This window comes from Podarcis liolepis (assembly GCF_965112155.1).
Source record: "Podarcis liolepis genome assembly, chromosome: 14".
Classification (NCBI taxonomy): domain Eukaryota; kingdom Metazoa; phylum Chordata; class Lepidosauria; order Squamata; family Lacertidae; genus Podarcis; species Podarcis liolepis.
In genome coordinates this window covers 31,968,223-31,993,302 of record NC_139569.1, presented here as the reverse complement: position 1 = coordinate 31,993,302, position 25,080 = coordinate 31,968,223, and the positions used below count along the sequence as shown (strand labels likewise).

Here is a 25,080-nt window from a genome sequence, read left to right as displayed (position 1 = left end):
CATAGCAAGAGCCTGCTGGATCAGGCCAAAGGCTCAGTATCCTGTTCTCACAACAGCTAACCAGATGCCTGCAAGCAGAACCTGAACACAACAGCACTCTCTGTTGAAAGCTAGTGTGATTCTAGGCTGCATCAAGAGAAGACTATTGTCCAGATCAAGGGAAGTAATAGCACCACTCTGTTCTACCTTGATCAGACCCTACCTGGTATACTGTGTCCAATTCTGGGAACCACGGTTTAAGAAGGATATTGGCAAGCTGGAATGTGTGCAGCCAATCTGATAGAGGGTCTGCAAACCAAGCCTTGTGGGGAATGGTTAAGGAAGCTGGGTATGTTTAGCCTGGAAAAGAGGAGACTGGGAGGAAATATAAAGGCCATCTTCAAATATCTGAAGGGCTGCCCAAGGGAACATGGAGTTAGCTTGTTTTCTACTGCTCCAGAAGGAAGAACCCAAACCAATGGATTCAAATAACAAGAAAGGAGATTCCAACTAAACATTAGGAATTATTTTTTAATTCTAAAATCTGTTTAACAGTGGAGCAAACTACCTAGGAAGGTGGTAGGCACTCTTTCATTGGAGATCTTTAAACAGAAGTTGGGTGGCTGCCTGTCAGGGAGTTCCACATTGCAGGGAGTTGGACTAGATGACCCTTAGGCTCCCTTTCACCACTATAATTCTATGATTTTTATGACTCCCAGGAAAGAATGCTGTACAATTCCAATAAAAACAGAAATGGGAGTGAAAATTATTGATGATCACTTATTCACCCCCATGTCTGGAACAGAAATCAATCTAGAAAATTTCAGCTTTTTTTGTTTTCAGACCACAAACACTATGTAACACAAAGTAACAATTTCCCCCCTTTTAAATTGAAATGAATGGTGTGGAATGATATAATGATAACATACTTCCATAAAGTTTCACTGTAGCTGACAGTAAGAAGAATAATGTGGGCCCCTCTCCACAAAAAAGCCAAACTGCAGTGCAACAGAAGCAATGCGGCATGCAAATAATTATGTGGCAGAGTGGAAATGGATGCCTTCTTTCATTCCAGTTATCAGGTCTTCAAAGACTTCTTGCATTGTTTTCCAAAGAGTCCTTTCCATTCTCCAAAAATCTCTTCATACCTTCAACATGTAGTTATGTATATGTGTATCTGGGATTCCACCCTGAAAGTCCTGCTCTGAAAAAAGTCCAGATTTAATTGTGACATCCTCCTCCACACTACAACAACATAGCAAAATCCTGTGTATGCTTAGAATTTTTGGGGTAATTCCTTTTTATAACTCATAACAACAATGCGGATCACTGACCATAATGAAGAGATTGATTGATTGAACTCCTAATGACTACGACAAATATATATATATTTGTTCTCCTTTTATACAGGCCTGTTTTTATGGGGGTACTTCTATGCCATCTTATGAGTTTTCTTATTTGTAATGAGATTGTTTTTATCGACTGGATTTTATTTGTGCATTTCATTGATATTTGTGAACCACCCAGGGGGCTATGATTGATGGGAGGGCCGAGGGATTTAATATATAAATGCCTGAAGAAGAGGGGAAGTTCTCAGCAAAGAGATCTTTATGTCTGGTCTGCACAACTTGACCCACTGAGCAAAATGCACCCGGCTGACACCGTGATGTGCCAAGGGTTTGGCAAATTATTCCTGCCTACCAACTTCAAAACCAGACATATCTTTGTTTATATATGCCTCAGATTCACGTGGGAAAGTGATTTATAAATGTGTGAACAGAAAAAAAGGGGAGGAATCGGAGAACTGAGAACGAATTTACACACAGAAATGTTCACATACACACAGGCAAGCAGGCAAACCAGCCTCAGCACCCTTGCAAGATCGGGGTTAGGGGCTAGCTAATATCGCAATGGCTCTGCAGACCTTAAGAAAATCAGATTAGAAAGATAGAAGAGCTTCAAGGGTCATTTGATGACTTGAAAACTTGTCAGTGACTTTTCTCCCTTTCATTTTTCCTGGGTCTTCATGACTTTTGACACATATATTTTTGTTGTTTTTATTTTATTTTTTGGACCATGACAAAATTACAGGCACTGCATGCACATCTTGTGGGCCCTGCAGGTCAGGATTTATCTTTGTGGATCAGCTGTATCTGTCTGACACTTCTAGGCCTCCGTTCCGCCAACAATCAGGGAAGATTTTCTGCCACAAGGAACAGCTGCTAAATCTCCTCTTTGCTTTCGCTTCGGCTCAGAGGAACCAGCTCAACATGCAGACACCTTTTTGCTTCTTTCTCTCTCTCTCTCTCTCTCTCCCCCCCTTCCTTCATTTACCCTGCTAAGATTTTGTGTGGTCTTCTTCATAATCCTGTGACTTTTGATTACCCATCGAAGCTGATTTTGTATCAGGTTTGTGAGAGGCAAAAATAAAAAGTGCTTTTGCCAGTTCGATATCACAGAATGTGAGAACTGCTGCTAGCCCAGGGTGGTTTTTTTTTTTTTTTTACAATAGATATAAAGTGTTGATCTATTGTCAGTTATTCACTATGCTAATATTACCAAAATCAGACCCATCAAAGTTAATGAACATGACTTCCTTTAGGTCATTAATTTCACTGGGTCTACTCTGAGTAAGACTAGCATTGAGTACAACCCCATGAAACCTGAATGATGCCTACAGTATATATGCATAGGTGGCATAACTTGGAGCAGGTAGATTGGGACCTGCTGGTAGATCTCTGAGTGATCTGCTGTGGATCAACAAGGTTGTTAAACAAAAGCAACAGGAAAACAAATTCTCCCAGCTAAATTGGACGGTAGAAAAGAAGAAAGCTAACCTAGAATGGAATTGAGTGTGAATGGAGGATTGTGAACTCAGTGCAATTTTGATACTAAAAGCCCTGGGCACAGAATATGTTCAGAGGAACCCTTGTTCTGACATTCTGAATGTCTGATTTTTATTTTTATTTTTAGTAGCTGGCTGTGGCTTGTAGATGTTGGGGTCCTTCGAGTACCCTGATGCTGAGTCCTTCATCTCTTGCTTGTAACCTCATTTCCCTCAATTTCCCTTCCCACTTTCCATAGGCAGACAGGACTCTATTCCCACCCCTCCTTGCTGGGTCCCTGTTTGCCTCAAGAGAAATGTACACCTCTCCTTGCTTTAGCAATTGGTGCAAATGAAACTTGGGAACAAGACTGGATGGGGGAGAATCAGAGACATTCTCTTATTCTACTAAATTAAGAAGTTTTACAGGACTTCCGTGTGGCGGAGAGGATTCCTCCTCCGCCACCCCCGCCCGCTCCTAGCAACTGACAGTGCACTTAACTCCTTAAAAGAGACTGAAATAGCTCTGAGAAAGAGACAGAGGTGACTTTCATCTTGACAAGCCAGATCTCCATAAGCAGACTGTCAAAAAACTAATAGGACGAGAGGGAGGGGGGAGTGGAAGAACCAGGCTAGGATTTATCTTTGATTCCTCCCCCCACTGCTTGAAGGAAATATTCTCTACCTTAAAATTGTCACATTTTGTCATCCTGATAGATCTTAGAGGGACAGAAATCATTACTAAAAAGGGGGAGAAAAGAAAAGAATACATACCAAAATCCCATGAATATTGCTTAGCAGTAATCTGTGTTCTCTGTGCTAGCAGATGCAAGGTGCTCCCAAAATTATCAAGGGGGTAGAGAAGCTCCCCTATGAAGAAAGATTGCAGCGTCTGGGACTTTTTAGTTTAGAGAAAAGGAAAGCAAGAGACGACTTGATAGAAGTTTGTAAAATTATGCATGGCATGGAGAAAGCAGATAGAGAAAAGTTTTTCTTCCTCTCTCCTAACACCAGAACTCATGGACAACCATTGAAGGCGAGTGCTAGATGATTCAGGAGAGATAAATGAAAGTACTTACTCATGCAGTGCATAGTTAAACTATGGAACTCATTCCCACAGGAGTTGTGCCATGGGCCTCTGGTTGCCACTGTAAGATTACAATGTTGGACTAGATCAGGCATAGGCAAACTTGGCCCTCCAGATGTTTTTCCGACTACAACTCCCATGATCCCTAGCTAACAGGACCAGTAGTCAGGGATGATGGGAACTGTAGTCCCAAAACATCTGGAGGGCCGAGTTTGCCTATGCCTGGACTAGATGGACCATTGGCCTGATCCAGAACACTCTTCTGTTTTTATGCTACATTAGTTGAGTGCTTGGAGCTGTAAGACCATATAGGCAATAATAATGAGATACTTGGACTATCGGCCTGGTCTCTTATAAGACAGCTTCTTATGATCCTAACTTCCTGCACCATGAAATTAACTTGAGAAATTCTCCCCAGCCAAACAGTGTCAGAAGGAAACATGGGACCAAAGAGAAGAAAGAAATAGAAAAAAATATTTTCATCTCTAGTAACACACCAGGACTGTTACTTTGCTAAATAGCACATTTGCACCATAACATTTGGATGCCAGCATCCAAAGAAATCTCACTAGACTTGTTGAAACTATTGTTTTTACTTCAAAATCCTTCTTTTCTTGATATCGCTGCCCCCTCATGCAGGAACCTCCACACTGGCTGTGAATTTTGCCTTGAAGCAGAATCCAGAACACTGCTACCATAATCACAAACTCAAAGGTGTGTTTTCATGGTTGATGCCCAATTTACCTAATATAAATTACCACCATCTCCCCCTACCCCTTCTTGGTAGTCTGATTTCTATAGTCTAGCCTCTAGTATTTCCTTTCCCATTGACCAGATGCTGAGCCTACCTGTAAGCAGCTTACACAAAATATAACCCTATTGGGATGGTGGTGGTGGTTTTGTACCAGCTCTCCAGCTCTGGCTAGCCCTCTGCACTGAGGTGCAAATAGCCACACCATTGTTTTCCTTTCAGAAATAGCTGGAGGTGCACCTCTCTCAGAAGACGTTTGGATGCAGCTATCGATGACTGAAATCATTTACGAATGATTTGACATGGCTGCTTATTGTGAATATAGCAGGTTTTTCAAATGGCTATTTTGTTATGTGGATATGTTGCTTATTATGTTACTGTGCTGTAAACTACCCTGTGTGCATTTGGCAAAGGGTGGTATATCAATATCTCAAATAAATCAATATGAGAGAGAGAGAGAAAATCTCAGGTGGAAATGCAAGAAGGGGTTTTTAAGAATGTCTGGTGCTTAAAAAAACAACACCTTTTTGTGTTTGCATCTGAGACATTACCTCTATATCTTTCTTTCCATCAATGCATATGCTTGTATACAACACATACGCGTGTTCAGGCAACTGTAAGGACAAATGCCTCTTGAAGAGAGCCCCTATTTATTTTAAGTGATCCGGTTTGGGAGGCCTTCAGGTGCCATATTTCAAATCACATGAAATTATAACTTTGCAAGAGCTTTCTCCCATGGGCTCAACTACTATTTCTTAAAGGCTTAAAATAGGACACCGGCCAGAGGGGAATTTTCGACTCTCTGAAAGTGATTCCCCCCCCCCCCCCCCAGTTATGATGACATATTTGATCTTTTTTTTCCCCTTCCCTCAAAACATTCCTGGAAAATTTTTATAATTGAAGCAATGTCTATTAAATCTGCAGCCCTTTTCCTCTCATCCCCCCCCCCCCCGCTTCCTGATACCGTGTTCAGCATTTGAGATTTCTTCATCTTTCAATCTCGGCCAGTCTCTAGAAAACAGAGAAAATGTATTGATTCTGAATAACTTACTCTGTTCTGGTAAAGGCACACACGCACATTTATGTAATTCATACAGAGATGATTTCTCCTCAGGACACTTTCCTAAAAGCTGGCTCACTGATTCTGCATTATCACTGTTTTCAACATTAATTAATCTGCTTTTCAGCTCATCCCAGTTTCAAACAAGATTTTTGGCATCCTCCTTAGTCTGCTTAAAAAATTGCCCAAAGTACCCAACAAAATGTAAAAAAACAAAACAAAACAAAACAAAAAGTGGTAGAATTATTATTTTTTTACAAATACTAAGGATCTGTGTTTTTCTCTTGTGACCCAAATCCTATTAAAATGTTGGCTTCTGTAAATATTCCTCAATATTAATATCCTGTCAATATTATCCTGAAGTGAAATCTAGCAGGGTGTAGATTTCACCCTGAGAAGTGGGTTTTCTCCAATCAAAACTCCCTTTGATTCTCTTGAAATTCACCAAGTGCTTCTCTGAAAATTATGTTTAAGTGAATATTTTGGAGAGGCGGTGAAGGTTAACACAAACAAAACAAAATTCAAAGAAAAGCAGGTGAAACTGTTAAGAGATCAAAACAGTCAGTTTTATAGATATTAAAGGGGGCTGTGAGAATAACAAAATATGTTCATATTTATAAAGAAAATCTAGGTCAGTGTCGCAATTCTATTTACTTGGAAAGACTAGTCTGCAGTTGTGGTCCTACCACCAAAAAGTCCCTGTTTCAGAAAATTGGTGGCACCTGGCCTCTAACATTAGCCCCACCCCCGCATTTCCCTCTTTGAAAAAAGTCATTTTTCAGGTGTTATAAAATGATAACCATGTTGAAGTTGTTAGACCCACACTTTTTCCATGGTCCAGGTTCCCAGTTATGGGAATGCTTGTATATATATTAAAGTGAACATGTTCACAAGTCGCTTTCAGATCTTCAACCCCCAGCAAGCACAACTCCATATATCTAGCGCATTTACAGTTTTACCACATCAGAAGGAGGCTGAAATGCCCATTTCCACAGACCAAGGACATCAGTCATACTTCCCAATGCACACAACGGAACCCTCTTTTTCTTTCAAGAAAAAATGCAGTACAGAGTCTTACCTGAATTCAGCAATGATTGTAGATAAAAATGCACACAACAGAAAAAAATATGTGCCATTAAATTACAGGGAATATAATGTATACTTGATGTCCTGAGTACTAAGAGATGCTTAAACACACACACACACACACACACACACACACACACACACACACACACCTGAAACTGTTCACAATAGTGAGAAGCAGCGGCAATCCTCAAAAGAGGGATTAGAAAGAACATCAAAAGGCAAGATCTCCAAGCCTCATTCACACACGCATGTACACAAATTTAACTTCTGAGGTACATGTGTGAACTGACCCCATTCAAACGCAAGTGGTCGGAGTGACACAGAGAGACATGAACCATTCTGACTTCGATCTGAGAGAGACCGCTGGTGTTTGCAAGTCGTTCTTTGGCTGCTTTTTTTTAAAAAAAAAAAAGGAGGAAAGAATTAGAAGTTTACAAAATTTGTGAAGATTCTTTGTGAACTGTAGCAATAAAAAACATAGCCATAAAGGAGAAGAATTGTAACTAGAATGTGAACAAAAGCACAATGTTCTGAAAACAGATATCTTGCCCTAAGTGGCAGAAAGGAAAGCGGTGTCTAATAACTAAATGACATTCCTGTTGTTGCTGGATAGGAGTTTCTGTGGAATGAATGAAAACCCAGCTATCATTTGATGATGGGGTAACCTCTCAAGAGCCATGGTGGCTGAATTGAGCTCAGAACCAGTATAGCACTGGATTACAAGTCCTGGAGGCAGATATAACTTTCCATTGCTTTTTATGCTCTGGGTGCATCTGTAAGCATGGTGATGGTCACATGTGATCCAGGAAAACAACCCCATGAAGTGATATTATTATTATTATTATTATTATTATTATTATTATTATTATTATTATTATCTGATCAGGCACACACTTTCTCCTCATCTCAGTTATGAAATCACCAAAACAGAGATTAACACGACTGCCGAATCTTTAGCTCAGCCAAAAATGGGAAGTACAGTATTGCAAAAAAAATCAGGGAAGTTTTGAGACTCTTCGTCTTTTGTTACTCGTTCCCTTCTTCTGCCGTTGTTGGTTCTGAATACATTCTGCACAAATTCCCGTGTTAATCAGTAGGGAGGAATGACACTTTGCACCTGCTTAGCAGCATTTTTTTCTTTATCATTGCTTACACATTCCTAGGTTGAGGTGCTGGGGCTAAGCATCAATTGGCCCCAGCTGAAATTATGCCAAGAAAACACAATTTAAAATAAATCTCTCTGTGCTTGCAAAATGTGGTGTGTGGATTTCACCCCTTCTTTCTCGGAATGATGTGAGGAGATCTCTCTCTCTCTCTCTCTCTCTCTCTCTCTCTCTCTCTCTGTGTGTGTGTGTGTGCGCGCTGGTGAAGGAAATGGCCCTTTATTTTCCCAAAGCCCTAAACCGATTTGCCACGTTGGATTGTGGGAGGTAAACAGTTAAGGCTTCATGAATAAAAGCCTATGTTTCAGATTCTTAGTCTATATATATATTAAAAGTAGGGGGTAATAAGTTTATTCTTTTAAAGAGCCAACTTTTCAGGGTTAAAACCTTAGGAAGTTATGCTGAGGTTGTTGGATCTTATCCCCCCCCCCCCAACTCTGAATCATTTCTAAACACATACTTGTAAAATCTTCCTGTGCTCCAGAGGCTAATTTGCAGAAATTCATCCCATTTCATGGCATCAGAAAAAGAGATTTTTGATGACTGCTGAGGCATCGGGCTAAAATAATAATAAAAAAGGCTGTTCACAGAGCTACGGGGAGGGTCAGGAGGCCAAACCTTGTGGAGAGGGTGTTGAGGGGGCACCGCAGGGTGCTGTTCCAGGGACGCGAGTGTGGAAGGTGGAGGCCAGGGCCTCGCTTGCTATGCAGAGCCCCCAGTGATTCACCCTTGTGACAGAGCCGCAGACAAGGAGGCGGGTTCTGCAGCTCCGAGGCGAGAGCGGTGACCAGAAATCTGGTCTGTGGTCTGAGAGGAGGGCTGGATTGCTCTGCCTGATCCCTTCCAACTCTCGGCATAAAAGCTTTCTCGACAATTAGGCTGAGGATGCAAGGAGAGGATTTTAACTTGGAATGCCTGACACAGCTTCATTACTGAATGCTATGACTCATTTTAGTTTGGGAAAGGACAGCCGTATTGATTTGTTAGTTTGTGCTTAGCAGGGGGTAGCCGGCAAAACCTCAGGGATAAGGTCTCGATCCAGGGTGGGCTATTGACATCACGGTGGTTTTGCTGTTGCTGGTTGTTGTTGTTGTTTAAATGAAAAGGAACATAAAGAATAGCCAGATAGCTTGAAATTCCGAGTTAGGTGGATTTCTCTCTCTCTGCGGTTCTTTCAGCCGGAGATGTATAGATTTTGCTTGGCAAAACCTTTAGTGTTTTGGTTTGGTGTGGATTAAAAAAATGTTTTAAAAGCATTGCACTGGTTTTAAAACAGGAAACTCACACCCACAAGCTGATTTTTAAAGAAAATGGCAAAAGCACAAGACTTTGAGCACATAAAACCCAAGCCTCTCCTCTAACTTAATACCAAAATTATTCTTTTTTAAAAGGCTCTTTTTGGCATGTAAACAGCTGTTAATTTTTATTTGTATTAAAAAAAATGTAACATATTTTTACTTGTGCTTTTCCCTTTGTGATTCTGAAGATCTCTTGATGTAACATTTTGGAAGCCTAATTTTGACAAAGCTTTTTTTAGAAGAGAAAAAAAAATCACTCTCCATAGAATAGCACTGATTGCAACAAAAAATGAAGTAAGAGATGCACCCCAGTTTATTTTTCAAGATTAAATTATCAGAACATTAGCGTATATATTTGTAGTGCCTCTCCAAATGTGAAAGGCACTTACTTACCACATATGTGGAAAGAAAAAAGTGCACATCCCCCCAATATTTATAATTTGAAATGAAAGCAAGAGAATCCTGTTATTTTGAACAACTCTCGAGCTACGTTTCGTGCAACACTGCTTTAATTTTGAGGAGTAAGAGTGAAAGTTATTAACTTCAAAGTCTCTGAGCTGCAAATGTTCTTTGATCTCAAATTCCATCAAATTACAGGTCAGCTCGAGAAAGGTGCTGTCCAATTTCATTACATTCTCAACCACCGAAAAAAGAGAGAAGCTTTTGCAGGTTTTCATAAACTAACTCTGGGAATTTAAGGAACCCCTCCCCCCTCCAAAAAAAAAAGAGTTTCAAATTGCACAACCTTCTAAGGAGTACAAAGTGTTAGAATAAAGACAGGATTCCCATCAACAGCATCCGTAAGGATAAAACGGAGAATATTTCGGAGCCTCCGTTAGCAGCGGTTAAAACTTGTTTAATTTTAGAAGCGGTTGGTTTCAGAATACATAAATATTATATGGGGAAGCCAATATTATTTTCACATTGCTACTGCAACTGTCACAGTGGTGCACAATTTATTATAGTTAAAAACCCACAAAGATCTTCCTTCTTTCCTCTTCCAAAGAAGAAGCAAAAATGAAGGGAGGGGGGAAGAGAAAGAAATGAAAACCGAAAAGCTAGAAGCCTTCGTCTTTCATTTTATGAGACAAAGAACCTTTACATTTCCCTTGTTACGGACGGTATCAGAAGGTGGGAGGTCCACACTGTGAACTGTGTCAATGCAGAGAAGAAATTAAACTGCAGTAAATTGGGGAGGGGGAGCTTTTGTCTCTAACTTAGAGGGGGAAAGTGTCTGTGTGCGCATTTGATCTTGACTCAAAAGAGTTGCTCTTGCAGATTTGCCTGTGCAAGACAGATGGCAGTGTAACCCAGCTAGTAGGCAAAGCTGCCTTCTCTCCCTCTGGGTCTAACTCCTATTATCCACTTGTAAATTAACCTGTCAATTTATCAATCAACACCATCTTGATTCTCCCCCTGTTCCACTGCCCAGCATTGCAAGTGAATTTGCCTCGTAAATAACTGGGAGCTGCATGTTTGTTAGTCTTGTGAATGAGTTTATTATCACATTGATGACTGCTATGAATCACAAATGCTGCCCGTTGCCTGATAAGCTGGGGGGTGGTGGTGGTGGGTGGAAGGAGTTACATACAAACATATTAGTTGAAACTAGTTGGAAGATAAAAGATATGGTGGGGGGGGGTAGTAAAGCATTGTAGCATGTGGGGTGGGGGCAACAAAGGGAAATAAACAGATTCCACCCCCCACCCACTCCAAAAAGTTTTGGCTATGATCACTATTTAGCTGTAGAAGCCTGCTTCTGGAAAATTGGAAATGAACATTCGATTTTGTTAGACTGGTGGTGTGTTTTCTAAAACCAAACTTTAGAGAACCTGCATACTTTCTGATAATGCAACAAGTCTTTCTTTCTTTCTTTCTTTCTTTCTTTCTTTCTTTCTTTCTTTCTTTCTTTCTTTCTTTCTTTTCTTTCTGAGTGGATAAGTAATGCCATCAAAACAGCCTAATAATGGAAAGAAAAAAGCCAGCTGCTCAGTAGTACCTTTCACATAAAAATGAATATTAACACTCCAGTTTTGTTATTGGATCAGTTTATGTTTCTTAAAGCTCATTTGATAAATGAAGTTCTTCAGACGGGCTTAACTTCATTCTGAGTTGAGAAATTTGAAACACACGGCTGCAACTTAACAAATATCTACAGAAGCATATCGCTTTGTTACAATATTTGAAAACCTGGTACTGTATAAGACTTGCTCTTTCTTTTCTCTTTCTCATCAATCAAAGCGTGCAGATATTTTGTATGACAGAGGTGGGGGAAAATTCGTAATATTATCTTAATTATAACAAAAGTGAAACATCTGGCTTAAATTATTGGTGTTATAGGCTATATACAATCTGTCTCTCAATCTTTATTCTAACCATTATTTGTGCTTTTGATTTGCAATGTAATATATATCATTTGAACATCTAGCAGACAGTAACCCCCAAAATATCATCTTCCTATAGCAGAAGTTCTCAGTGAGATAGAAGACACCATTCAGACTGAATATGAAATCCACATGCATTTTATTTCTTAGGTTTAGCCTACAGGAAGAAGTTGGAGAATATATCAAATCTGTTTTATTAGTGCAATGAGCAACACATGAAGGACTATAGGCAGAAACTTGTGTTAGGGTTCTGTTCCAGAATGTTAAACTGAATTATACACAGTAATTTGCTGTTATTTTGCTTATTCTTTTTCACCCAAATGCTATATATTTTCTAAAAAGTATTTATCCTCTGGCAGTTTTCACTCAAATTTACTCCTAAATGTACTGTTGAAATTGATAGATTTATTTTCTTTTTTTTTTAAGAGAAAAATAGAAAGACTTCCGCAAGCCTTTTTCTAGTATACATACTTTTTCAACAACAACACACACTCTTCTTTGCTGAAAAGGAACTTATATGCATTTGCAAATCTCTCTACTCGTTAGTAGGTTTCTTCTGCAGAATAATGCAAATAAAATCTTCATGTTGATGCCTTTCCCAGTTAATTTGGGAACTTAATGCTTTTGTAACTAGGTTTCCTTGGGCTTTAAACAAATCCAGAGCAATGTCTTAAGTGCTCTAGAAAATGTTGTGTCATTGTTTTTAAAGTAATGCGAGATTACCCGCCACACACACACACTTTAACTATTTTGGCAGTTTTGTTTCCTCTCTCCTGCTAAGTCCACACAATTTTCTCCACTGTTTACATGCTCAGGCAACAGCTATAGAAGCAGGTGTGGGGATTTGTCGCGCTGTAGAATCTCCAGCACAATTAAGGTAACAGAACGGGATTACGCTGGACATTGTTGTGGCCTATATATCATTGGTGGGAAAGTAATGGGAAATGAAATTATTTGTTAGAATGCAATTTAGGGAACCTGATAGGTTGTCCATTTTATTCAATTTATAATTAAGATAGTGTTTAAATTTGAAATGAATTCTATATATGCATGTTCAATAGGGGAGAGCCCAACAATAAGAGTGGATTCACATCTCATTTTATCATAAATTGTGTAATAAGCGATAAGGTAAAAACCAGGGCGACTATCCTTCCAGCAAAAATGAAAGAGAGCGACCTCAATTGCCCTAATTCATTCTGCTTTTTCTTTCTGCTTTTTTTTTTAAAGGTCTCTTCATTTTCCCTCTGTTCACATTATTAGCTTACACATGAGTGCATTATTAGCAAGTAACAAAGCCAAGCGGGCCCGACATGGAAGGAGTTGGAGATAGGGTTTCCCCACTACAGCTGAAAGGTATTCGTGTTTCGTTTGTTGGGAGTTGCAAAAAAAAAAAGGGGGGGGGAGAAATAGTTTTATTGCCAATAAGGGACAATGACCTCTCTCTTTCAACATGCTTGGTGGTTGGTCTTTTGAGGGGAAAGGAGAGAGAGAAAATACGGGGGGGGGGGTGCAACATCTGGTAATTTGTGTTACTGAGCTTAGCCAGGGTCTTAACGATGTAAGCAGATTATTTCTTTAAAAAGAGAAAGAATGAACAAAAAAACAACAACAAAAAATCCGGAAGACTCAATGAACTATTTAAAGTTATTAGCCGGTGAATTCGAAAGCTTCAGAAAACTCTTTCAAGATTGGTTGAAGTTAGAAAGGCCTTCTTTTGGGGGAGCTATTCACTTTGCTAAAAAGGGGGTTCAAGCATCTTTTAAATCTGGTGCTCCTAGTGATCTGTTCATGTCCCTTTGTAGCCCCCCTCCATTGGAGCACGATTGGTTTTTATACCATCTCCCAATATTTCACGGAGGAAATGGCATGCACTCTAGGCTGCAATTATAACACCCCTCTTTCCCACCCAGCAGTCCCATCTCAGAGGCCTCCCCTCCAAAATGCAAGTATGAATTGCAGAAGGCTCTTTATTTGCATGTAGAGTTTATTTACTTGGTATAAGCCTGCCATGCACAGGTTTGATGGCAAAGAAGATGCTTCTTCATTTGGGTCCAAGATATGCCCGAAAAGTATCATTGTCCTACAAGAAGTTTTCAACAGTTCAAAATGATCCTCGCCAGCTTTAGTGTGCAAAGGGGGCTGTGTGTGCTGCCTTAATGCTCATGTGCACTCAATGACAAGCACAGGTGCTACGGACACAGTGTATACGGCGACAGGGAGGAAGTGTATTTTGTTTGCATTTCAACATAAACCTACTGAATTTCACAAACCAATAATGAGCCAAAATGCTATTCTTCTCTGAAATGATCAATTCTCCAGGAGCTGTGATGCCCTTCTCCAACAAAACAAAACAAAATGTGTACAAAAAAAGCATAGATTAGGGGAAGGGGTTGACAACAGTGTGTATATGAATGAAAGCAATATACAAAAATGCACTATGTTCAGAGAAATTGATTGGGGGAAATGCCATACGGTAAGATAAAATGCACCCACAAATGTGTTTTTGTAAAGAAAAAGAAGTTTGGAAATGGATTGAACTTAAGACTGAGAAGCAGGAGACCCTGAGAGAAACTGAAACTGACAGAGCTATATATCTATATCTGTACACACACTCAGAGAGAGAGAGAGAGAGAGAGATGAGAAAAAGGAAGTAAATCTCTTTAGATTTGGTCAAACTAAATCCTGGGAACAGTGTTGTTTGTTTGTTTGCTTGATTGCTTGCTTGCTTTTTATATATATGTTTATTCCTCGGGGGGGGGGGATGCACAAATTCAGATTTACTTTCTCTCCTTCTCTCTCCCCCACCCCTCTTCCTTTAATCAGATCTGCATGAAATGCAGTGCCTGAAGTATCCACTAGGCTTCATTGTTCAAATAATTAGGGAACAGATGAGGCATTTTTCTCATGCAATATGAACTGTCAAAATAATGGACAGGGTTAAGGGCACCAACCTGTAAGAGATGCAGAAGAATATATGCTTTTCTTTCATGTGGAAGTCTTCATCATAGGAACTGAAATTAGGCTGAGTTATGACAGCTGTGTGGAGAGTTGAGAAACAGGAGGGAGATATCAGCATGTTTGGTGGAAATCTAAAGTTTAAAGCAGTAGAAAAAATACTGAGAACCTAAGAAGGAACACCCAGCCAGCCAGCAGCTCAGTGAGGACTGCATGTTTTTTGGCTACAGAATACAATGCACGCTGGGGAGATGGGCCCAAGACAGTTTTGTGCCCCCCCCCCCAGCTCTGGCCCCTGACTCTTTGCGACATCATGCGTGTGACATCAGGCTGTTGCATTGGGCTCCCTCAATCAGCTTGAGAAGATGGTGCCTCTGACCCCTGGCATCTCCAGGTACACCTGTGAGCATCCCTGGTCTGAAACTCTTAAGGGTTTCAGAGCAAACAATACTGAACTCACTGGACCAATGGTCTGACTTTTAATGGGTAGCATCTTAGGCTTCAAAATATGTTAAATATATACTATCAGGTTTTGTTTTTCTCATGTACCTCAATGTCTGGCCATGTTTATGAGAGCTGCTGACTATGGTGCACAAGAAAACAAGATGCATAATGAGTTCTGTCCTATTAGACTTTGAAACTGAAAACTCTTGATAGTTGGCTAAGAAAACACAGCTGTTGTTTTCAATGGTCAGGAAGAGACTGGAAAGAACATCACACAAGTGGGTGGACTAGAGAAATGGCAAAGCTATATTATTGAGTAACCTCTGGAAATGATGGATAGCTTCAAGCTAATTCTACTTACACTTGTTCTTGCCTACTTAGGAGATGATAAAATGTGGGTGGTAGGTGGTAACTAGGTAGAAATCATTGCATCCTATAGAAAGCAACCAGGAACTAGGCCCACTGTACCAGAAAGGCTGTGCACTTTATTGTGGCATAAACCATTGCAGGCTGGAGCCCATTTCATAAGAAGAGTAACAACATTGACCCAAGCCTAAGGCAGCTGCTTCAGATTGCCTCATGGGTGGGCCAGCCCTGCTGAGTAGTACTAGCACAGGATGCGACACACAGTTTTTAATGAAACTAAGGGAATATTCACAAATATTTGAACTTTCCAATTTTGCCATACCTAAAGCACAAAGCCCTGGGTGCTCACTGGAAGAACAGATCGTGAAGCTAAGGCTCCAATACTTTGGCCACCTCATGAGAAGAGAAGACTCCCTGGAAAAGACCCTGAAGTTGGGAAAGATTGAGAGCACAAGGAGAAGGAGACGGCAGAGGACGAGATGGTTGGACAGTGTTCTTGAAGCTACCAGCATGAGTTTGACCAAACTGCAGGAGGCAGTGGAAGACAGAAGTGCCTGGCGTGCTCTGGTCCATGGGGTCACGAAGAGTCGGACACAACTAAATTACTAAACAACAAAAACAAAGCACAAAGACTCTTGTAGCACATTAAAGGCAAGTGAGTCCATCATGGCATAAGCTTTCATGGACTCATGTCCACCTCATCCCTTCTAGAAGCTTTTTTGACCATGACATTTTGAATTACATTCAGAATGTGAAATTCTTCCATAGGTTTTGAAGTTTGAGGGCTTAGACTTGTTGCCACGTTATGACGGTTGTGACATCTCTTTAGCCATATGGAATCTCATCAACTGTTTCTTTTCAAAAGCCAACAAATTCTAGAGGGGTACCGATGCTAGCCTGCTCCAGCAAAAAAAGAACCCATCCTCTGTACCCATGTACAGCCTGCTTGTTGGCAGCACCCATGCTCCAAGATGCTGCTTGACTTAATGGGGCCCAGCCTTCTCCAGCAGTCTCCTCCTGCTATGGAACAGGGGAGGCTCAGGTCATCCAGGGTCTTGGAGTCCTCAGAGTGAGAAGATGACAGCGCCACATTCACATATCCCAAAGATTCCTCTGCTAGCAGCATCACTGGGGCTGGGCTTGCATGTCATTCCTCTTCCTCACCACCACCTGATGAAGAGGAATCTGACTCCTGGTCCCTGACACCCACAGGAAGTCATGTATCTCTTTAGATCAATTGTGCGGGAGCTTTGGTCCTCCAGATGTTGCTGAACTACATTTTCTATCATCCCTGGCCATTGGCTACGATATTGGGGCTGATGGGAATTGTAGCTCAGCAACATTTGGAAGGTCAAAGGTTGAATTGAATTGAAATGCTCTCTGTTAACACATAGGCCTTCCTTCCGTCAACATCCTTGCCCATCACAATGATGGACATTTCACTAGTTGGGAAATAAATTGAAGCACATGGCTGGCAGGATCTTACCATATATTTAACCCACACTGAAATAATAATAATAATAATAATAATAATAATAATAATAATAATAATACGATTCATTTGTATCCTGTAAATTCTGAGACAAAATCCTGCACAGCAGTCCTAGAATTATATGCACTGATTCTGAACTGCTTCAGTTTGGAGAGTGACTCTTATCACCAGTTATCACAGCTGATGAATGTGACAGCTATGAATAATCAAACTGCAGGCTCTCCCTTTTTCACACCACAGCAACCTCCGTTTTCTGAAGTCACTACAGAAGGAATCTGCTTGTGTTGACAAGGATCTTATTCACTGGAGTTTTAGACTGCAGCAACATGGACTTAACTAAGAGGTGGTGCACACACACATATGCATGGTTAAAGGTATTTGATGTTATTCCCCCTGGTCTGCCCAGCTGCATGGAAAAATGACTGCAGCTTTTGCACCAGGCCCTGGGTGAGCTCTATAGAGAAGAGTTCTATTTGCATTGAGGTCAGGCTGGCACTGGCAAAGTCTCATCAGTGAGTAGGCAATTGCAGACAGTGAACATAAAAACATAAGTGCCCTGCTGCACCAGGCCAAAAGCCCATCTGGTCCAGCATCCTTTTCTCACAATGGCCAGCCAGATGCCTCTGAGAAACCCACAGACAGGACCTGAGTACAACAGCCTTGCCTCACTTGTGGTTCCCAGCAACTGTGTGGTGTGGTGAGGCCCTCCCGACACTTGGATCATTGTAGTTTATCTGGATGGTGCCGCTGTGAGGCAGGGCAATGGCTTGGTCAGGACTGTGTCTGCATCAGCAGAGCCAATATAGCACTCCTTCCAGTGCATCCGCACAGCTCCAACCTTACCATTGCCCTACCCTACTCCACCTAGCAATTTCCAGAAAAACTGTGCAATGGATGTGTTGGGAGGGTGACTCCATACTTCTGTCAGACCACACTGGCTGCTATGGAAGAACTCAAACTTGGTAATTTCCTACGTCAACAGACTCACTCCACACCCCTTAAAGATATATGCATATCTGAATATAGGCTTTCAAGAGTTGAGCGTTACAACTCGGTTCTTATTGGTTTAACAGTATAAAAAAATATGTGCTTAATTCTGTATTTTGAGAGGAAATATAATATGTATTTTGAGAGAAAATGCACATTGCAATATACAGGGTGTCGCAAAAGTAGGTATACTGCTTTAGAACCTACTTTCTTTGTTCTTGACTCAAGTTCGCTGTCATCATTCACAATATCAATAAAGAAAAACAATACTTTTATCCAACTCCACTATTCTTTCCATCTGCCAGCCTGAAATTTAACTACCACTTTGTTGTGTGTCAGTTATGTGTGCCCATATAATCTGTTGTGATGAATTTCATTGGTTCAACCGTATACCTACTTTTGTAGGTGATGCATATTTATTGCATATATTGAGATTTTTTTGAATGTGCAAAATAATGCTGAGATGAATCAGAACAGGAAGATGGATTGAACATGTGGAAATGACATGGACTAGGGAGGAAACAGACTAAGAGATCTACAGCAAACCTTTTTGAAACTAAAATATCCACCTGATGAAGATCAATAAAGCCAGAGAGAACTTACTGCAGGACAGACCAAAAGGGATAATAACAGAACACCACTAGTAATCACATACAGCTCCCAAGTTAAAACAGTTCAGCGCATCATCAGAGATTTACAACCTCTTCTAGACAACAACAGTTCTCTTTCTCAAGCTCTGGGAGGAAGACCTTTCATTGCGTACAGACAGCCACCCAACCTCAAACAACTTCTCATGCACAATAATACAGCAACCAGACTCTGGACACGGGTACCAGAGCCTGTAAGAAACCCAGATGCCAACTTTGCTGCCACATACACCCAGACAACACCATCACTGGACCCAACAACATCAAACATACCATCTCAGGCCTATTTAATTGCTCATCTTCTAACATTGTGTATGCCATCAAATGCCAGCAGTGCCCTTCAGCTCTCTATATTGGACAAACAGGCCAAACCCTACAACAAAGGATAAATGGACATAAATCTGACATCAGGAATCACAAGACAGAGAAGCCAATAGGAGAACACTTCAGTCTCCCAGGACATTCAATACAGGATCTCAAAGCAGCTGTCTTATTACAAAAGAATTTCAGAAATAGACTTGAAAGAGAAGTTGCTGAATTACAACTTATTACTAAACTGAAAACTATGGAGAGACCTGGTCTGAATAGAGATATTGGATTCTTGTCTCATTACACATGCTAAAGCTATTTTTGGTCATCTGCATACCATCCCTTGCTTTTTCCTGTAGGACTAATTGCAGTCATTAACAGTCGTCAACAGGTTTACCATGCCCATTGAGTCAATCACCCATCTCCTACTACCCTTCTGAGAAAACCCCCACCCCACCCTCCCACTATATATAAGGGTCTGGTGACTTATGTTTCAGTGTATCTGAAGAAGTGTGCATGCACACGAAAGCTTATACCCAGAAGAAACTTAGTTGGTCTCTAAGGTGCTACTGGACAATGTTTTAATTTTTTTATTTATTTCGACTACTTCAGACCAACACGGCTACCTACCTGAATTTATGTTTACATATTATAATTGTTGTTTTTATTATTTTTCTTCTTCTTCTTCTTCTTCTTCTTCTTCTTCTTCTTCTTCTTCTTCTTCTTCTTCTTCTTCTTCTTATGATTATGGTAAATTGCTCCAGGACTTTCATTGTGAGAAGTGATGTTTATGTTCAATAAACCAAACCTGGCATCTCTGTATTCCAGGGGAACTTCTGACAATGATGCTAGATGCTGCTGAGTTAGATGGACAGCAATGTGACTTGGCACAGGGCAACTTCCTCTGATAAAATTCGCATCATAGTGTTATGAGTTGGGGACAGGGGGGCAGTCTGGATGATGGCCTGTGTGACTTCCAGGTCTTGTGATCCTGTATCTGTGAGATTATAATGTGTAAAACAGAACCTGCTGGATAGGTCAGACTAGTCCCTTTGTCAAGGTCATGACTATAGCTGGCCAGTTAAGTGCCCATCAGCATCTCAAAGAATGAGTCAAAATAAAAAAAATTCCTTCCAGTAGCACCTTAAAGACCAACTAAGTTAGTTCTTGGTATGAGCTTTCGTGTGCATGCACACTTCTTCAGATACATGCACTATGCATACATAGTGTGCATGCACACGAAAGCTCATACCAAGAACTAACTTAGTTGGTCTTTAAGGTGCTACTGGAAGGAATTTTTTTATTTTGACTATGGCAGACCAACACGGCTACCTATCTGTTTCAAAGAATGAGCTAAGTGATGGTGCACTCCAGAAGGGAGGGGTAAGCATTTACCTCACTCCACTCACCTGGTGGGACGCCATGTAATCTTAGGTAGAAGAACAATAGCCAAAGTTGCTGTGTGTGAGAGCTGGAAGGTGGACACTGGAAGGTGGATACTGAAAGAGAGACATGTTTGCTGGGTGCTAGACTTGGAGGTTCTGCTGGAAACAGAATGAGGAAGCAAGATCTGTTTAGGTGTTGATGTGTAAAGATTCCACAGTCTTTCCAGACCCTCATTCCAAGGAAACCAAATCCTGAGAAAAGCACTCTGTCACCGTTTGGAGATTGGGGTGATGTGTAACAATATTATTTTGGCAGCTTAACCACATTTGTTGACCTTTGTAGACATTGCTAGCTTGCTCCAGAAAAACTATCCCTCCTCTGCAACCATGTATTTTTTAATAACCCAGCTAAGGGTATCATTTCTTGATCATGCCCCCTATGGTACTGGGAGAGGGGCAGTACAACACTGCTACTCTTGCTAGATCTCTCAGCAGATAATTCCTTTTTGATTCCGGTGGTGTGAATTAAGTAAGGTAAAAGGTAAAGGTACCCCTGCCCGTACGGGCCAGTCGTGACCGACTCTAGGGTTGCGCGCCCATCTCGCTTAAGAGGCCGGGGGCCAGCGCTGTCTGGAGACACTTACGGGTCATGTGGCCAGCGTGACGAAGCTGCTCTGGCAAGCCTGCACCAGCACAGCACACGGAAACACTGTTTACCTTCCTGCTATAAAGCGGTATCTATTTATCTACTTGCACTTAAGAGTGCTTTCAAACTGCTAGGTGGGCAGGAGCTGGGACCAAACAACGGGAGCTCACCCCACCGCGGGGATTCGAACCGCTGACCATACGATCGGCAAGTCCTAGGCGCTGAGGTTTTACCCACAGCGCTACCCGCGTCCCGTGAATTAAGTAGGTTCTCTTTAAAAACGTGGATGACTCAAAACTCTCCTCCATCCCTACTGGTGGTGGGTTTAAAAAATACCCAAGATTATTCATAGCCTTGACTTTCAAACTTGCTTACAACAACAACAACAACAACAACAACAACAACAACAACAATAATAATAATAATAATAATTTATTATTTATACCCCGCCTATCTGGCTGGGTTTCCCCAGCCACTCTGGGCGGCTTCCAACTGAATATTAAAAACAATACAGCATTAGACATTAAAAACTTCCCTAAAGAGGGCTGCCTTCAGTTGTCTTTTAAAAGTAAAATAGTTGTTTATTGCCTTGACATCTGCTGGGATGGCGATCCACAGGTCAGGCACCACTACTGAGAAGGCCCTCTGCCTGGTTCCCTGTAACCTTACTTCTTGCAATGAGGGAACCGCCAGAAGGCCCTCGGCGCTGGATCTCAGTGTCTGGGCTGAACAATGGGGGTATACAGGACTGTGTACCTTTTTTGTTTAGTTTCCCTCCTCAAAACCATCTAATTTCTTGGGATTAATTTACACATTTCTACTAGACCTGAAATGGAAACCCTTGGTTTCCCAACACCATGCCTCCAAAGCAGGAGATACCAGGGTGAGGCCCTGTTGGACCTGAGTAGCATATGCTCTCATAAAATCCCCAGAGCTTCTTTCTTCCTTTTGTCAATGTTTCTACCTTAACAGACAGAAATACCATTCCTACTGTTCTTCCACTTAAACAACGAAAAGTCTATGAGCATGATACAGAGTTGAATATAGAGATATTTTCTTTCTGTGCATCTTCTACATATTTATCCTTCTTAGTCTTCCTTTGTGTACACATACTGGGTCACACATGCATGTGCTTGTGAAAAGACAAAATGGAAATTACATCTTTTTTTTTAAAGAAAGGGGATGAGGGGACAGTGATTGCCTGCTAACAACAAGCAAGGCAGTGATCTGTATTTCTTTTCTCTCTGCCCACCCTCCTCCTCCTCCCTTCTCCTCTTCTTCTTTTTAATGCTGCGTTGGCCCTGGAAGAAGGACTCTTTCATTTCCCACATACTTTTGTCGTTCGCCATAGAGCTGCCTGACATAATGGACTCCCCCCCCCTCCTTTTTTTTTTTTAAAAAAAAACAAGCTCTGAAGCAATTGGCAATTAAACGGTTTGAAGGGGGTCCTTCTGGGCCAGTGAGAAAAGCTTCAGGTGTGAAACGCTTGTTTTCAAGAGCACTAAGCAAAATGTATAGTTGCTTTCAGGGCCTCCCTTATGTGCCAAAGCCCCGTGACCTGCGGTTCCCTAGTGATTAATAAACACACGGACATGAGTATTTAGGTTTATGGGTTCAAATAGGCCACAACTTTATTGGCTACAGATGTGAGTGGTTTGGCTTAGGGATTGGGTGAAGCCAGGCTATATCTCAACTCCCACTCGTCTGCAGGGAGTCCATATTGGTAAACCACCAATAGGGGGAGCCCTATGACTTACATCAAATAGGGGCACCCTAAGGCATCCCCGTTGGGGTCGTGGCATGGCCCTAGCCCACGTCTGGACATCGGATAAGATCCACACCTCTGGATCCCTTTAACAGGATACCCTTGCAGTGGTGTCCAAACCTTTTCCAAAGAGGGCCAGATTTGATGAAGTGAAGGGCTTTGGGGGCCGACCAAAGTTGTTGACCAAAGTTGTTGACCAAAGTTGTTGAAGTTGTTGAGGGATTTTTTTACCCCAGGAGGATTTTACCCCAGGAAATAAACTGCCACAGGGGCTGGATTAAACTGACTGGCAGGCCAGATTAGGCCTCTGAAATGGGCTTTGGACATACCTTCCTTAATGAGAAGGGGCAGGCAAAGTCTACAACCTCCCCTCCATCCAAACAAAGGCTTACCCAATGCCTAACCGCCACTCAGGCCCAAACGGCTTGCTGCCAACACCCTCACACCTGCAACCAATCTCTGGTGCCCTCTGTCATGTCATTCATGTCATTCGTTGCCAACATTGGAAACGTGTGCCCCATCGTTACAGCATAAGGCCTCCTGGTTGAAGGTGATGGGAGGGTGACGTATCACACAGCCTTCCAAGTGTTACACATTTTGTACAACTGCACGGTTTGCTTTCTTTCTATCTTTATTAATGGCAACCGGGTCAGGGCAATCACACCAACAATGTGTTTCCAGCAGCTGGCACCAAATTATGGTTAAGTCCAGGTACAGGGCAGCAAGCTTCTCAAAATCCTCTTTAGTGTTCCAGGTTAGGTTAATGCCCTTCCTTAGAACCAAGTCATTATCGCCCAGCTGAATGACCAACACATGAGGGGTGCCATTCAAGGCACTTCTCATTGTCACGATGGGCATGAATTCATGCCATTTCATGCCATGTCTTGTCAGCCAGGAGACCCTGACATTCTGTGGAAGCCTGGATGTGAATTTGGGGTATCGGGCTGCTTCTTACTGATGTTAGACCCTACCACCTTTATCCACACAGGTTGATTCACCAAGTCCCACCTAGTGCTAGGTGAACTTGAGGCTAGCTTAGCCGGGACGGCACAAGGGGGGGTGTCAACTTCCCACCCCTACATCAGATCACTGCAGGGGCACAGATGCCTGGCTGCAACACTGCCCACCAAAAAAGGTGAGTGGACTTGTCCTTCCAAAGGGGGAGGGGGAAAACAGGAGGGGGGAGCAAGAACACTCAAGAGCAATTTGCTATTCAGCATCTGAATACTGTGTTCCTTTCCTCTGCCTTGCTTTTTCTCTTCCTCCCCCCCCCCCCATCCTCCTGTGGTTTGGTAAGAAGGGCAGGATAGGGTGGCGCAAACAGCTTTGGGTACAATGGCAGATCAAGAGAGATGCAAGCCAAATGAGGCAAGGAGTGAATGACGGGCTGAATGGAGTAAGAGCTGCTTGATTGTTAATTGTGGGTAAATGTGTTGGGAGACGAAAAAGGGGTTATAGGATACTTTAAAACTACACACAAGCAAGAGAGAGAGAGAGAGAGAGAAGGGAGGGGTGGGCACGAAGCCGAGGGGTGGGGTGGGGGTTTTGGGGAAAAGATAAGGGCAGGGAACAAGGAACAAGGAGATGCTCCTGACCTTTTTTGAGTGGTGAGAACAGAACGGCTCTGCCCTCCTCAAGAAGCAAATGGAGGGCCGCTCAAAAAAGAGAGGCCAATCCATTCTGCAAGCAGCGTTTGCTCATCCTGCCCAGGCAGGCCTTGGCTTGGGGTGCTGTCCCCTGCAATGGCACTTGGGGTTGGCAAGCCCAGAACAAGGGCAAGGGACAGAGAAAGAGAGATTATAAGGGGGGGGGGAGAGAAATGTCCATTTCAAAGAAGGTAGGAAGCAATGGGAAGACAGAGCTTCCATCCCAGAAGGAAATATATGTGTTCTCAGGCTCACCCACAAGGGTAAAGGAACTTCAAAAGAGACGAAGGGAACAATATCCTTCACGAAGCGCTGTTTCATGTCACTTTCCCCACTCTGACCTTTTCTTCTAACATATTGATTTTCTTTTTCTCCCTTACACAGGCAGCCCTTGCTTGGCATACACACACACACACACACACACACACACACACACACACCCCACATGACTTTGAGCTGCTTACATATCACTATTGTACGTGTACTCCTAAAGGTGAAGAAGGATTTGGTTTCAGAGGATGAGTATCAGACTGACAAAATGATTAGAAACAGCCTGCAGACGTTTCGTTTTTAAATGGAGTGAGACTGAGAAGATCACTAGAGGGGAAGGGGGAGCAGTCGTGGGGCAGGCAGGAAGGGCATCTGTTGATTTCATTACCTTTGCAAAGGTGCTCCTGGAACAGACCTGCTTGATTTTCATTTTCTCTTTTTTGGCGGTTTGTCTCCTCGCTCACCTCCCCCAAAATAGACCAGCGCTGATCCTTGACTACTGGAATCCTGCACTCTTGGGGAAAGTGCTGAAG

The 25,080-nt window shown here is 42.0% G+C and overlaps 1 long non-coding RNA gene across 1 annotated transcript; it reads right to left on the bottom strand.

The window, feature by feature from the left end:
• Positions 1 to 1,071: 1,071 nt before the first annotated feature.
• Positions 1,072 to 8,455, bottom strand: LOC310693363. The gene is made up of 3 exons (XR_014519129.1): positions 8,414 to 8,455; positions 5,606 to 5,652; positions 1,072 to 1,183 (listed from the first exon to the last, which is right to left on the bottom strand). It is a non-coding gene; the product is annotated as an uncharacterized lncRNA (long non-coding RNA).
• Between the last annotated feature and the right edge of the window lie 16,625 nt (positions 8,456 to 25,080).